Source organism: Octopus bimaculoides, chromosome 20, assembly GCF_001194135.2.
Source record: "Octopus bimaculoides isolate UCB-OBI-ISO-001 chromosome 20, ASM119413v2, whole genome shotgun sequence".
NCBI classification, from domain to species: Eukaryota; Metazoa; Mollusca; class Cephalopoda; order Octopoda; family Octopodidae; genus Octopus; species Octopus bimaculoides.
In genome coordinates this window covers 30,533,389-30,550,448 of record NC_069000.1, presented here as the reverse complement: position 1 = coordinate 30,550,448, position 17,060 = coordinate 30,533,389, and the positions used below count along the sequence as shown (strand labels likewise).

At 38.2% G+C, this 17,060-nt stretch overlaps 1 protein-coding gene across 1 annotated transcript in view; it reads left to right on the top strand.

Annotated features, from left to right (window-relative positions):
- Positions 1–1,787: 1,787 nt before the first annotated feature.
- Positions 1,788–17,060, top strand: part of LOC106876409 (zinc finger protein 271) — a 25,369-nt gene continuing 10,096 nt past the window's right edge. Inside the window, exon 1 of the mRNA XM_014924943.2 lies at positions 1,788–3,265. The gene's annotated coding sequence lies outside the window, so the exon portion shown is untranslated. The remainder of the gene's footprint in view (positions 3,266–17,060) is intronic.

Sequence of the window (17,060 nt, the reverse complement as noted above, 5' to 3'; positions counted from 1 at the left end):
AGGCGTCCCTTATACGGTCATTTCTGTATTGAACAGAAGTTAATTGCTTTAAAGTTAAATTCCTTTGCTAAGAGCTTCAATGTCTGTAAATGTCGGTCTAGTAATTCATTTAAACTCCAGCCAAAACATAATGCGCATATGCTCCCTTGTTGGTTTCACACATATAGCCGGTAGTACACTTATAGCAGCATCTTATATAGACACATTAATAATACATTCAGATACGTTTCGTGATACATAATTGATAAAATAGATTCAGTTTGTTGATATCTTGTCCTTAGAAGTGTAGCACTACAGTAAAGTTTTGAAAGATTTTCTATCAGTGTGGCCACTACTAAACAACATGTGTATAATAAGGGTGCATCCAAACGTTATGAGCATAGGAACTTTTCCATGAAGAAATGGTGAATAAATTAACATACATTAAGACTAATTTACCTTTCTCGTGTTTTATTCGCCATTAAACGAAACTAATAGTGCATGTAACAAACCGGAAGAGGGCCTCATAGCGAGGTTCAATTGTAATGGTAAACTTACAAGGGAGACTACTTAGTTCTATAACGGATTATAGTTCAAGCATTAGTATCATGGTTAGCTTTAAACCTTTTGTTGGGTTAGTTGTTCACTACTAGTGTTAAGTACAAAAGTACAAGAACTGTAAACACTTCCAAAAACCACACGAGCCAGTAACAGAGCCGTTAGCTGGTCAGTCAAGTTGCTCAGAATAGCAGGCTGGTCTCCTTCAAATCATACTAGAATGTCTTATATAAAAAAAAAGGGGGTGGGGCACATTGGAAAATATTTCTGGGGTGCACCATGCCTAAAGTGGCGGCTAGAAAGCGTTTGATCTCTGGTCTGCTGGATCGCAAACTTGGAGTTAAACAATCGACGAAATATTTACACCGAACGGCATGCGATTCAATCCTGCGTACCACTAAATAGAGGAATGGTAAATCTGGAATATTGTATCTTTGAATTTCACCTGGTCTTTCAACTAGGGGCTTGCTAGATCAGAGGTGACGCGAGGATTGCAAAATAACAATCAGCTCTTCTATTCTATTCTTGAAACTGGTTTCGTCTAATTTTCCTCTAATGAGATAGCTACTAATAAGTGTCAGATTTGGGCTTGGTAAGGTCCTTCGTGCTAAAAGAAAATTAAACCATAAAACCTCATAAAGATTAAAAATACATGTCCCATTTAATCATTTTGAGGCCTCTCGATATTGTGAGGTTGGAGTTTGTTTAGCTTATTCCTCGGTACCACTACCTCTGGTAGAATTTTTTCTAGAGCAATAGCAAACCAAAATATGGTAGGATTTCTTAAAGGGTTCTGACATTGGTAGGTCTTTTCCTACAAATGTTAAAACCTATGAGTGCTTGTTATCTGCGAGCTTTTAATCGAATATTAAGCTCTACGTAAAACTGTGAGCCTCATATATTCACTACAATTAACGTTCAACGTAAAAGCCTGTACGCAGTCACACAACTAACAAAAAATAGCAACCAAATCTCCCTCAAATCCCATCCTATCTTAGAAAAGAACACATGGATAATGTGGTTCTGGGGCTCCTGCACTTAAGGAAAAAAGACGGGATGGTCACAGCTGGAATGACTTTGTGCATAAGTCTGCTCCATCAGAACAACCTCAGGCTTGACAAAAACAGCTACTACTACTACTACTACTACTACTACTACTACTACGTTCTTAGCTCTACAACTATCCTCGTAATACTATAGATACCTGATAACACTTGAACTGCTCTTATCTCAGCCACTACTATTGTACCATTGCAACCACCACCACCACCATTACCACATCTACTACTACCACGACAACACCAGCCATCGCTGTATAAGTACAGACAGCACCACATGCGCTATTAATCCACCACAGTCACCAGCACATAACTACAACCACAATTTTACTACCTCACTTACCACCACCACCACCACCACCATTGTGACGACCAGCACACCAGTACAAATAGCAATACCACACCACTGCAGCTACAACTACTACACCACTATACGTACGAGCTAACGTGGAAATCTCAACATAGTCGACCGACCTCGTAGAAACAGCAGCCAAATTCTCCCTCAAATCACGTCTGTACCGACTTTAAAAATGGACATTGGATAATGTAGTCTAGAATAAGCTTATCCAACAGTAGAAAAAAAAGAAAAGAAAAGAATGAATGAATGAAAAAGGTATGGTCATTTGCTTGAATGTCTTTGATCAAAGGTCTGCTTGCTCAAGGTTGACCTAGGGCTCATCACCATATTGTTATAAACTACCACTGCACTAATACTACAACTAACACGCCGCTACAGCCGCCGCCGCCATCATTACCACTGAGCTAAACAAGAACAACAGCAACATTATAACTACCAGACCTAACATGCAACTGCAACTACCACCTCGCCACTTCAGCCATTGCCACACAAATGTTGCTACCACCACACCACAACAAACAGCCACTTCAGTCACACCACTTCATGCGCAAGCTTTTTAACTACCAACACAAGTCTTAAGAGTGGTGCGGTGACACTCATTCGGGTCCTCAATGACGTTAAATGAAAACTACAAAGAATCTGCATTAAACTAAGAACAACAATAATAAACGAAGAAGAGCAGGTAGAAAGAGAGAACAAAAATGTATAAAACAAAGAAGTGAGATAGAAGGAAAGAGAAGAAGAAAGGAACAAAGAAAGAAGTGAAATCGGAGGCAAGCAGCAGTGGTGGCAGTAGGGAAGGGGGATAAAGAAGGAGAGTGGTAAAAGAAACAGGAAAAGGAGGAGGAGGAGAGCAGATGGAAGAGGAAAAAGAAAAACGAGCTGAATGAAGTACAGTAGAGTTGGAGGTAGAGTTGTTTCCCCCTTAGGTTGCTACCAACGCCACCTGCTTAGACCGGTTGACCGATCAACTCCCTTGTCATCACGTCATCCTTAGCCGGGCGGCCAGACGGACAGTGAATGATTCTAACACGACTACGTTACCACAAACAAACCACCCGGTCACAGTGATAACCATAAAAAAAGATATTCCGTCACTTGAAATTACTTGAAATCATTCGTCTTCTACGCTACAGTCTCTAAATTTCTGAGATAACAACTATAAAAGAAAAGAAAAAAAAAAACACAGCTTCAATTATCGGCCCCTGAGTGGGTTTTCTTTAGGACAGGTACAGAATTTAGTGGACACCGCCAGATGGCTTATGGAGTCGTGACTCTATTGAGCAGAATAACTTCAACGTTTGGATTGACTGTAAGTATATATGTAATCGATGTATAAATCCACCTTTATATTTACTATATATATATATTACAGTAAATATGTGTATGTATGTAAATATACATATAGTATCAAGCCTCTAATTTTAACTGAGTTTATATTAATGATGGAGATGTTTCATCTTTTGTGTGGTTGGTTTTGATATCTTCCTATTTTTATTTTGAGCTATACAAAAGTGATATGTGTGTTAGTCGATTTTGAAAAGTTATATAAAACATCAGCCAGCGGAATTGTCTCCTTGGATACATACATACTTATATATATATATATATGTATAGATATTGACTATTGATGGACAGAGTTTGTATATGTTGACCACGGAAATCGATAGACCCAGTAAACATGTTCATTGTATAGACAAGCACGGTGTCTAGCGGTTGACTGGATAAATAGATACAGTGTGTAGTGGTGGTTGTATAGATGGACTCTGTAGACGTTGATTATAGAGACATTCTTTATGTAAATATTGACCATAGATAGGCTGAGGATATAGATTCTAACTGTACGAACAGACATAGTATCTATCTGTAAAGATTGACAGTATGTAACATAGTTGATGTTAGTTGGGCAGATTAGATAATGTTTAGAAGATACGTGAGTACAGATTGAGGATGTTAGCTCTATGGATACAATACGTACGTGTTGACTGGCTGAGTCACTCTGTGCATGTATTCCCTACTTCTCTCTCAATGATATGTGATGCCATCATATTCATAATTGTAGCATCCGAGTTTTCTTTCTGATACAGGTTGGATAGGTTTGTTGTACGACATAATATCGTTTGCCTTGATTGTGAAACCTTTTCTTCGTGCTTTAATATCTAGAAATCTGACTCTGACACTCTCTTAACTAGCTCCCAGTCAGAATATGGTATTTTTTCAACCATTTCTTAACACCCAGTGATATCATAACTCCATACCAGTGCAGTCATCTCTCCTACACATACATCAGCTTACGCTGTAATGTCCACTCGCTCTTCTTAAGTCTATTACAGATTCTACAGCATCTTTTGCATACCTATTGCTTGTACTGATTGCATCTTTTCAGCAAGTCACATCCCAGATGGTACAGGCTTATTAACCCTTTTTACTTCAGAAAACAGATATATCCCACTCAAAATTTTATTACTCTTAACTACAGAAAGCAGTTTTCTGTACAAATCTATCTTTTCTTCATAAATGTCATGTTTGAAACTATTTTCTGTTTGAGATATGTCAAGTTTATTGAAGCAGTATGACTTGCAGAAAATACCAATTCTGTTTTTGGTAGATATCTAACATCACTGGAACAAATCTGAAATTTAATTTTGCAGTGAAAGGGTTAATTAGCATTTCATCTTTGTTAAGTTGTTCTTTAACCTCTAAAACTTATTTTTGTAGTACTTTGGCAAATACTGCAAAGAAACTATTTCAACAAAAGCAGGAATTTTTGCTGCTAAATTTAGCAGTGTAGAAGATCTTTCAGTGATTTTATGTGGTCTTTATTTTAAAGGGAAAAGAGAGCTTTTAGAAGATTTAGTTGTTAGATTGAGTGAGGATAGCAACATTATAGAATTTTCCTTGCTGGTTGGTGTTGTTATACTCCTGAAAAGGCTACTTGCCCACCACTGCTATCCTGGCTCCATTCATACCATCAGCCTTGTCTTTCATCACTGACTATATCTAATTTCCTATATCATCATCATTTAATGTCCAGATTCCATATTTCTGTTTTGTCTTGGCTTCTATGACTTGATGCTCTTCCACTTTACAGAGTGTACTGGGTGCTTTTTATGTGGCAGCATCACCAGTGCTTTTTATATGTCACCTTGGTTTTAGGATATAAATTCTGCTGTGATAGTGGGTCTTGAGTACAGCAATTAGCCACATATTTCAGTTCTCTGGACTCTCCTTCGTAAGGCTCAGTGTTTAGAGATCAGCCTTCAGTACTCCATCCCATATCTACCTGGGTCTCCCTCTTCCACAACTTCCCTCTGCTTTAAGTGATTGGCACTTTATGCAACTGTCCTTATTCATCTACATCACATAACCAAACCAGCACAGTCTCATCTCTTGCGTACTTCATATAATTCTTCTTATGCTCAATTTTTCTCTCAATACACAGATGTTCTATCACACATGTACACTGACATTGCACATCCAGTGGAACATACCAGCTTCGTTGCTGTCTAGTCTTTGCATGTCATCTGCATTCAGGGCCCATGTCTCATTATCATGTAGCATTGTAGTTTGTACACATGTGTCACACAATCTTCTTTTCACTCAGAGAGAGTGACTTTTGGTTGCCAATAGAGATAAAAGCTCTCTGAACTTTCTCCATCCTATTCTTGTTCTAGCAATTACACTTTCTGTACAACTTCCTCCACTGCTAATTAAGTTGCCTAGGTAGCAGAAATTATCTACAACTACAAGAGTACCTCTGAGACATTTAAGGAAATCTGTAGTCTTTATAGCATCTTGTACATCTACCACATGCAAACACTACTTTCTCTGTTAACCTTCCTACTATTCCTCTGCACCTCATGTAGCCATAGCTTGCACTGCATACACTGAATGGAATTCCTGCCTACACCTTTCGTACATATTGAGCAGGGCTGTTTACCTGAAGGGAGAACAGTCCTGTCAATTTCTTGCTTACTAAGACCTTAGTCTTTGCTGCTATGTTAACTTGAAAACCCTTTGATTCCAGGTTTTTTCTAAACCTGGGATTTCTTTTCTAATTCTGTTACAGATTCTGCTATGAGGGCAACATCATCAGCATATAGTAGTTCCCGTGGGCTTCCAGTCTTAAATTCCTCTGTTATGGCCTGGAGGATGATAGATAGGAGCGAAATGAAGAATGACCCTTCGTGAAAATCTAACTATGCACTAAATTCATCTCTGTACTTATGGCTAACTCTTACCTTACTAACAGCACCCCTGTACTGCTTTCACTGACCATTTGTCTACCCCTAGCTTCCTCAGAGACCACCATATAAAAGTGAGATACTCTGTTGAAGGCTTTCTCTAAATCAACAAATGCCAAGTACAATGGCTTGTTTTTAGCTAAATCTCTTGCAGTTTCTCCCCAAAACAAAGTCAAACTGCATTTCATCTAGTCTAATTTTGTTCCTAATTAACTGGGCTGTAACTCTCTCCTCAACTTTCATCACCTGGTCCAGTAACTTGATGCTGTATGAAACACTTCATTCTATTTTTCTTCCCCAGAATTACAGACTTCAGAAATTCCTTCTCTTGCCTCACATTTTGCCAGGAGATGTCATGGTGACCCTTTGTTTTATTATATACATCATCAGCCTTTAACTTCACAAAACTCCACATCTCTGAGGTTATTCAAGAACGCTAAAACCAGCAAAGGACAGTGGGGCAGGGATTGAGTTTTGATCTGGAACCATTGAACCTCACAAGATGAAGATGGTGGTGGTGATGAGGGGCAAGATGCCACATGATAGTGTATTGATAAACAAACAGTGATAGTAATGATTTTTGTGATGATGATGATAGTGTTGGTAGTGGTTGTAGTGATGATAGTTGTGGTGATGGTAGTGTTAATGATGACAGTAGTGATAGTTGTGATGACAAGGAATGGATGTTGCTGCGTCCTATCTTTATTCCAAATCCAAACTCCACTTGACTGATAGAGAGAAGCCAGAATGTGACTGAAAGTTTACCCTTCATCTCATTGCGTGCTACAGACATCTCTGAATAGGTTTGGTGTTGCTCTTCATAAATCATTCTTTCCAGTTGCTGTTATTGTCAACCTGGAGAAAGCTTTTGATAGAGTCCCATGCTTCTGCTATCTGTTAGGAGTAGATGAGTGGCTTGTTAGAGCTGTACAAGCCATGTACAGCAATGCTGTCAGCAGGGTGAGAGTTGGCCATGAATACAGTGATAAATTTAGCATACAAGTAGGGGTCCACCAGGGCTCAGTTCTCAGTCCACTATTATTCATCATAGTCTTCCAGGCCATAACAGAAATTCAAAATGGGATACCTGTGGGAACTAGTATATGCTGATGACCTTGCTCTTGTTGCAGAATCTATAGCAGAATTGGAGGAGAAATTCCTGGTATGAAAGGTAGATTATATGATGCTTGTGTATGAACAGCTTTACTCACTCCATGGTAGTGAGACATGGGCTCTGAATGTAGAAGGCATGCATAGACTTGAGAGGAATGAAGGTAGTATGCTCTGTTAGATGTGCAACGTCGGTATGCATGTACAACAAAAGAGCAAATGTATTGAAAGAAAAGTTGGGAATAAGAGGAATCAGATGCAGCATGCAAGTAAGAAGACTGCGTTGGTTTGGACATGTGATGCATATAAATGAAGACAGCTGTATAAAGAAATGCTGATCACTGAGAGTGGATGGCACCAGTGAAAAAGGGAAACCCAGGAAGACATGGGATGAAGCGGTGAGGACTGATCTCAGGATGTTGGGCCTCACGAAGATGACAATGGACCAAGATATCTGGCAATATGAGGTTCTCAAGAAGATCCACCCACTTCAGTGAGACTGAGTTCTAGATGCATTGTGGGTTCCATCCACATGTAACAACAATAAAACTTTTCCCACACCCTACCCCAACAAACCAAACATCTCTCCTCTCCTCATCCTCACACTCTTTGCATTAATGTGAAGTCTCTACTCCCTACCCATGCACCTTGGCAATACCCTACCATTTATATTCTGACCCCATATCTTGAGGGTATACCCTTCCACTTTACCACCACTTATCTCTCCCTTGCTCTACTCTACCATCCCATTTATATTCTGATCCCCATTTCTTGTAAGCATGCCCTGTCACTTCACTATTTTTCCCCTGCTTTCTTCCACTCTCTCCCTCTGACTTGTTAACCATGTATCTCTTCTACAGCAACACACCTGTTCCTGACTTAGTCTCTCTCTCTCTCTCTGTGACATGTACTTCCTCTACAACAAGACCCCTGTTTCTGCCTCTTTGGCACACTGTCACACTAACCTTTCATCATCTGCCAGTGCCCCATCCCCTGAGCACTCATTGTCACTGTTTAATATTAGAGTATATATATATATATATAGGTACAGGCATGGCTGTGTGGTGAGAAGTTTACTTCCCAGCCACATGGTTCTGGGTTCAGTCCCACTGCATTGCACCTTGGGCAAGTGTCTTCTACTATAGCCTCAGGCTGACCAAAGCCTTGTGAATGGATTTGGTAGACGAAAACTGAAGGAAGCCCTTTGTATATATATATGTGTGTGTGTACCTTTGTGTCTGTGTTTGACACCCACTACCAATTGGTGATGGTGTGTTTATGTCCTCATAACTTAGCAGTTTGGCAAAAGATACTGATAGAATAAGTATCGGGCTTCAAAAATAAGTACTGGGGTCAATTAGTTCAACTAAAATTCCTCAAGGCGGTGCCCCAGCATGGCCACAGTCTAATGAGTGAAACAAACAAATATATATATACTGTTAAGAAGTTTGTATTGCAATTGTGGGACGGGATCCTAGATTTGACCCCACTGCGTATTGTTTAAGGTAAATGTCATTTGTCATGGCCTTAGGTCAACCTAAGCATTGTGGGTTAATCCAGGTATACAAGCTGTTTGGAAGCTTCCTGATGGATTGAACCTGTGATTCAAAGGTCCATCCTTGTAACACTTTATCTTACACTGATTCTGCCTGAGAATTACATTAAGTATACACATGCCTGTGGAATACTTTACCACATGTACCTTAATTCAATGTGTATGTAGTTGATTTAATCAAACAACTAAATATTCATTATCAAAATCAACAGAGATCCATTTGCATGTGTGTTTCTCAGTGTGTATGTGTATCACACAATTACATTGTCTCCAATTTACTCTCAATGTGTGACGTTGAGCAAGTGTCTACTACAGTTGACTAGTACTCGATGAAATATGATAGCCTGAAAGTATAGAAGCCTGCTTAAAGGACACTTGTATGGTAGTCTTAATCTGCCACCTAATTTATAATGGCAATGGTCACTGATTTTGCTCTTCTTACTAATTATTAAGACATGAAAAAGGCCTCTCTCTAGACACCGAGCCTTATAAAGGAGATGACTAAGGACTGAGATTTCTGGCAAATTGCTTTAATCGGGAAGACCTGTCCATCACAGCAGAATTGATACTGGAGCTGGTGCTACATAAAATGCACCCAGTACACTTTGTGGTTGGCATTAGAATGAGTATCCAGCCATAGAAACCATACCAGAACAGACAATGGATCTTGGGATGGCCCCTGACCAGTTAAACCATCTAATTCATGCCAGCATGGAAAATGGATGTTAAATGATGATGTTTTATTAAAACTATACTTTACAGTATCTTTATTATTCCTTAATATTATATTTGGAATAATATATTTCTTTAGTCATTCAGCCTTCCAAGATCTTGTTTTAAGAAATGGATTTCTGTTGACATTGATCAAACTCAATGTCTTTCAAGGCTAATTATACCTATGGCCACTGCCCCTCATGCTGTGGCCATTTGATGGTTATACATTCATCTGCCCTTAAAGCACAAGCAGCTCTAAAAACTTCATTTGAGATCCACAGTAATAATCCTGACAGACTCAACTGTCTGTTGATTAAACTCAACCCTAGTGCTTGACTGATATTTTATTTTATTGACACTGGAAGAATGAAAGGCAGTTGACCTCAGTGGGAATTGAACTCAAAACATAAAAGACTTGTTTCTGATGTTATGATTGTATCACCTGGTTTCTATGGTGTTTATTGTAGGTGAGAGTCACTGGACTTTATAGTTTCTGAGTGCATTGACATCTGGTTTATTGAATCAATCAGAAATAAATTTTGCCATGGTGTCTGATCTTTTTTTTTTTTTTTTTTTTTTTTTGATGAATCCCTTACTTGGGGTGTCATAATGTTCTTCCCTGATCTATTTTCTCTCCTTGGATTTCTATCTCCACAAAACAGTTTTTTTTTTCTTTTGTCAAATCTTCATTGTTAATCATTATCTAAAGTTTCTCTGGCACTCTTTTGTGTACTTTCTGTACTAGAGATCAAAAATGCTTGTATTCTCTATGACAGCCTTCAATAATCTCTTTAAATCAGGGTTTCTTATGCAAAACATTTGAGGGCTTTGATGATGTCAGTCAGGTTCAACAATACTGCGTTTTCCTAAAGTTTTCAAAGGCAGGAGATCACTTGTGAGTGACACAAGAACAACAGTAGAGCTGGCTGCAGTTGAAGCCATACTAGTAACCACTGAGGATGGGAAGTGACTGGCCACGACAGCTTCCACAGTACTTGATTAACTAGCACTTTTTCTAAAAACTTAAAAGTGTCAGAGTTAGACAAAATTACAAACATATACCTTAAACACCTGGTACTTCTAAGAATCACTCCACTCAACACTGTAGGCAACTGCTTCTGTCAGCTATGTCAAGTTCCTAGAATCTAAAAACTGAGCAAATTCATAGCATTTCTAAAACCCAAATGAAGTAACATCATTCTATGGATAATCTCAAGTTTTAAAATACTCATCCATGACCATACTCACCAAACCATTACATTCAACCACCACGCACACAAGGTACATGACACCTTCAAAGGAACTCCTCTCACATTTACCATTCTAACTGCCATCAATATTACTAAACTTCCAGAACTTAAATCTCTAGATGGTTATATCACAGGGATCCATCCTCATACTCTCTTCAATGTAGACCTTCCATGACCTTCCAACATCATCCCCAAAAGACATACAACTTCATGCACAGATACCATCATATTCATAATCTCCCACTCCTCCCCATTCTACGACAACATAAAAAAAATTTACCTCTTGACCTATGGATATTTAAAAATACATTTCTCATTCAGGAACAGATTTAGGTTTTGCAAATTCTGTCTCACAGAGGAGCATCACATTCTCTACTACTACAATCTCGAACAAAAAGTCTCAGTTACCTCTACTATCTATCATATGCCAAAGTTTCTTCTGATTATTTTCAAAACAGAACTTTGCCAAGCCTTATTTTTTCATGATAGGTGGTCATATGGCTCACATTAAACTCCTGACTCAGTTCCCTGGTTTGTAATGGATGGATTTTCATCAACAGTAGCTTGTAATTCCTCAGAATTGAGTCCTTTGGGGCATCCTTCTTTTGCTTCATCTTTCAGACCAAAGACACCTTTTTTGAAATGTGAAAAACCATCTTCTGCATGTCCTTTCATTCACCACAACATTTCCATAAGTGCTTTTGAGTGATCATGCTGCTGAACTTGCTGTATTCCCCTTCTGGAATTCAAACAGCAAAGCATGCCATATGTGCTCTTGGAGTGTATATTTGAACCATCTGAAAGAAGAAATATTTTAGTGATTTAAATAGCTACTAATATCATTTAGAAGCTAGATTGATGTAATCATGTCTTATAATTATCCTTCAAAAAAATGGACAGAGCTTTCATTACAGCCTGATACAATACGAATAATTACTTGTACAATATGAATAATTAAAGTTTTATCGAAAATACTTTGAAGAATTAGATCCAAAGAGAATTAAATATGAGGGAAATGTTCATTTAAATTGTTTTAATATTTTATTTAGGTTAAAACAAAACTTCTTTGTTTATTTACTGAAGATTTTGTCAATGATTTATTTATCGCATTGCTTGTAAGCCTGCACCATGAAAAAATGACAGCACTTCACCCATATATTTATCAAAAGTTATTTATGACTTACACCTAGGCATGTGTAAATGATTTTACTGCCTACAGTTTATCTACTTCAGTTCATGATGGATAATATAACTGAGAAAATTCCTTGAAAAATTTTGTCTCTAAAAGGATTTGGACTAATTTTCTTCTTTGTTAGTTCTTTCATTGATCTACAAGATATGAAAAAATTATGTAAATAATAAATATAAATGAATATTATGACTGGACAGATAAGACCTGTAAATATATATTTATTCAGAACTTGTCCACATGCACTCACAATACTCCCTTTGATGATCTATAAACCACTTTACATATCTATTAAGTCCTCATTTAAACTATGGTCTTCCTAGATCTATACTTGGCATGTGTGTTTGTGAAATTTCTTTCAGTACACAGCAGAAAAGAAATGAATTAAAAAACTTCAAACTTTTCTGATATGAGATATTTCCATTTATTTATGATGTTTCAGTATGTGTCTGAATATATATACATGTTTTTCTGCGTTAATGTGCATGTTTGTTTATTTGAGAAAACACCAGAATTGAAGGGAGATAAATTTTCAAATTTTATCACTGGGCTTCCATGCAATTTCCATAATATGATAGTTTGTTTTCAGCAATAGCTTTGTATATGTATATTCATTTGAGCAGTGGCCACACCTCATTCATATCTTCCAGTCTTCTATGTTAAAAATGATTGGATACATTGGCTGGTGTAGTCTTATACAGATTTCATCTGGAAAAGAAAAAGAACATCATCATCGTTTAACGTCCGCCTTCCATGCTAGCATGGGTTGGACGATTTGACTGAGGACTGGTGAAACCGGATGGCAACACCAGGCTCCAATCTAATTTGGCAGAGTTTCTACAGCTGGATGCCCTTCTTAACGCCAACCACTCAGAGAGTGTAGTGGGTGAACATGAAATGGTCATGATGGACCACCTTTGATCATAGTTCTGTTAAATCGAGATTGACCTAGGGTTAAACAAACAACTTTTGTCATGTATATATTTTTTTGAAATTGCACTTCATTCATTATCACTATGCTCATAATGTTCAGTGATAATGAGATTTGTATGATTTTTCATTCATACATGTGTGTGTGGATACAGTGAGTATGTAGATGTATATTTTATTCTTAAACAAGAATGTTGTTGACAGCAATTTTGAATACAAAAGTATAGGAACTCATCAGATTAATGTAAAATTGTTTTTGTTATAAGTGAACATAAAAACAAACATCGAGCGTGGCCGTTTTCGTGCGGGTGACACGTAAAAGCACCCACTACACTCTCTGAGTGGTTGGCGTTAGGAAGGGCATCCAGCTGTAGAAACTCTGCCAAATTAGATTGGAGCCTGGTGTAGCCATCCGGTTGCACCAGTCCTCAGTCAAATCGTCCAACCCATGCTAGCATGGAAAGCGGACGTTAAACGATGATGATGATGATGATATATATATATATATGCACCCAGTTTCACAGCGCAGTACCTTGGGCAAGCATACTCTATCATTCCAGGCCCACCTAATCCTTGTGAGTTGGTTTGAGGGAGGGAAATTTAATGACGCTCACTGTGTGTATGTGTATTTGTGTGCCCTCTTCTTGGCATGATGTGATGGTTGTAAATGAGCATGTCTGACTGTGGGGAAATAGGTGAGGGTTGGTGAGTGGAAGGACATCCGACTGTAGAAAATCTGCTTCAACAAATTCCATCTGACCCATGAGAGCATGGAAAAGTTGACATTAAATGGTGGTGATGATGATGATGATGATGATGAGAGCCTGTCCTTCCCTTCCAATTTGTAATTTTTTGTTTATGTGTTTTTCACATTTGTCCCTCCAAGTGAAATGTGTTCAAATTTAATCCCCTTACTGTTTATTTAGTACTGTTGTTGTTTTAGCCCAGGGATTATCATAATAACCATCCTGTATTTTTCTTCTTTTTTTTTTTTTGTAGGGTTTTTGCCAGATGTAATAATTCTCAAGCTGTGTTATTTAATATGATTTTTATTTTTTGTTAAGACAGTAGAATATGAGGGAGATTTGGCTGTTGTTTCTTGGGGGTTGACTAATCATCTAGAGTCTTTCTTATTGGCTTGTTTATAAGTTATTCAAGGAAATGAGAGAAAATGCTCATAACCTTTGGTTGCCATGGTTTCATACTGGTGAGACTGATATTACTGATACCCATTCTGAATGTTAATGTATGCAGGACAGGAAGCATTATGCTAAAGCTGAAGGTGCCCGAGGCCTGAGTGTAATGGCACTTTTAAACTGGCTAGTGTAATATGCCTATCACTCAACTAAAGGTACCCAAGGATCATTTGATGTGAGAGTTTAAAATGGACGTCATGTGTGGTCTCCCACCCGACTAAAAACACTCAAAGATAATCTTGGGAACGGGGTTAAACCAGGCATCATATGAGGCTTTCCCAATTGAAAGTATACAAGGTTTTATGTAGAGGTGGTGTTAAATGAGTCATTCCACCCAACTAAAAGCATGATATTATCTTTGGGTATGTGGGTTAAATCAAGCATCATGTGAGGCTTTCCACCCAAATAAAGGTACTCATGGATCACATGATGTTAACTGGGTGGCCATGTTAGGAATAACACTTAGTTTACCATGAGGGGAGTTGTTAAAAAATAGACAGATGCAAAAAAAGAAAAGAGCTGGAATTTCTACTTGTACCTTTCTGGAGTAGTCTCCCTAGTTACCTACACAAAGATGCTTGCATGTGTAATTAGAGCCAGTTTGTCAATTCCAATTGATAAAGTATGTTCCAGCCCACCCTGAGTGCCAAACAGTCAATGGTGCAACTTAATGAATGAAGGCAGATGAACTTTCACGGCTGCAAGGGCAGCCCACAATTTTTTATACTGGCCAGTTTCTACGCTTGTACCCATCTTCTGCATATTGTGGCAGTCCCCTGTGTTCACAAGAAGAGAAAGGAGTGTTTGGCCCACACTACTTAGTTACCCTAAATTCACTATGCAAATTTTCTCTAGAAAAAGCCCTACAGCATTGAACAGCTGATAAGGAATGCTTCTCACCAGGAATTCACACATAGGCAACTAGGAAGAGGTCAGTTTGTAATTAATATGACCCAGCTCAGATGCTGCTCATTTGACAAAGCTATTCATTGAGGCAGTTCTGCTTCCCTTGGGAGATACAGATAAAGAATCTGAAAAGGAGCTCTGAAAAAAACATAAATATTATTCTACTTAACCATTTTGATACCTTAAAAAAAGGTGAAGTTCCATTCTCAAGTCCTTCTGACTCACAAGGGCCAGTTTCCCTGTTTCATGGCGTATATATTCCCCACCTGGATGGGACGCCAGTCTCTCACAGGATTACTCATTTTTGCCAGCTGAATGGACTGGAGCAAGGTGAAGTAAAGTGTTTTGCTTAAGAATACAACATGTTGCCTGGCCCAGGAATCAAAACCACAATCTTATGATCATGATGCTGATACCCTAACCACTAAGCCATGCATGTCCACATTTTGATACCAATCCACCTGATAATCGTTTTTGGTTCTGTGCATCTTATTTACATGAAGTGGAGTTGTCTGTATAATTATATAAACATTTGAATGACTGTGTAAACTAATCTTGCATAAAGTGGGGATTTGTGTAGAACTGCGATTGTACGAGTATATAGTTGGTGTTGTTAAGTTCCAGTTAAGCCCTGGTTAAGAAAACCCATTATCAAAAGCATTCCAGATGAGTACATCCTGCTTTTTGTACTTAGAAGTACGTTTCTGTTTCGTTTTGTTTTTTTAAGTGACAGTGTGTGATTCAAAGAAATTTGGTTGTGAATTTTGGGGTCAATTAACCACATTAAAGTCAAAGCTCTCTCATTGTCTTAGCATATGTACAAGGTATATTCGTGTAGCTAAGAAGTTTGCTTCACCATCATGAAACACCCAGGTTCATTGCTACAGTATGGCATCTTGAGCAAGTATCTTTTCTCATAGCACCAGGTCACCACAAGCTTTGCGACTGAAGACAGATGCTGTATTGAAGTCTTGTCATATTGACTGTACATGTAATTTGAATGCCTAGTGTGGTTGCTTACTCTTGATCATGCTAATTGTATCAGAGGATTATGTTTGAGGTAAACATGTCTATGGGATACTCAGCCACTTTACTAAAACAGTGGAGAGGTACCTCAGTTGATTGAATACTCATTGTCAAAAGTGATGGAGAATTATTTTTATTTTACATTAGTGTGTATGCGAATATCTATCTAAATATATATATATTCATATCTTTTTATCCCTGTTTCAATCATTAGAGTGTGGCCATGCTGGGGCATGCTTTGAAGAAATTTTACTCAAATGAATCAACTCTAGTACTTATTTTTTTTAAAGCCTGGTACTTATTCTATCGTTCACTTTTGCCAAACTGCTGAGTTACAGGGATGTAAACACACCAATACCAGTTGTCAAGCAATGGTGGGAGACAAACACACACACATATATACAATGGGCTTCTTTCAATTTCCATCTACCAAATCCACTCACAAGGCTTTGGCCAGCCGAGACTGTAGCAGAAGACACTTAGACCCATAGACTCCTGTCCAGCCTCTGTGGTCTCCATTTAATTGTTCAACAACACCAGGGTCTCAGCTCGTCCCTAGTATGAATTAGAGAAGGATGTTATTGAAATGAGTGTAATAGCAATGATGTTGAGTGACGTAAGTGATGGATGTGATTAATGAATGATAGAGAAGAGTGTAATGAGAAAGAGAATAATGGTGATAAAGAAGGCGGTCGTGTGATGGAAATGGAAGACTGAATATAGTCAAGTCCTGTGCAATGCTCTCTGTTATAATATAGGCCGTTTATGTATCCATGTATAATGCGAGTATATCTTTATAGAAAGTAATATGTGACCGCGTGGGCATCGTTGGTGATTTTCTGTCTCCGTCTTCCTTTCTTTGGACTTTTTCTATATTTCTGATGAAGAGCTACGCTCGAAATGTGAAATCCTCTTTTCTTTCCTTTCCTGAGCGTCCAATAACACTGTACTTATTCCACGTCCTCGCGTTGTTGTTTTTTCGTGTTT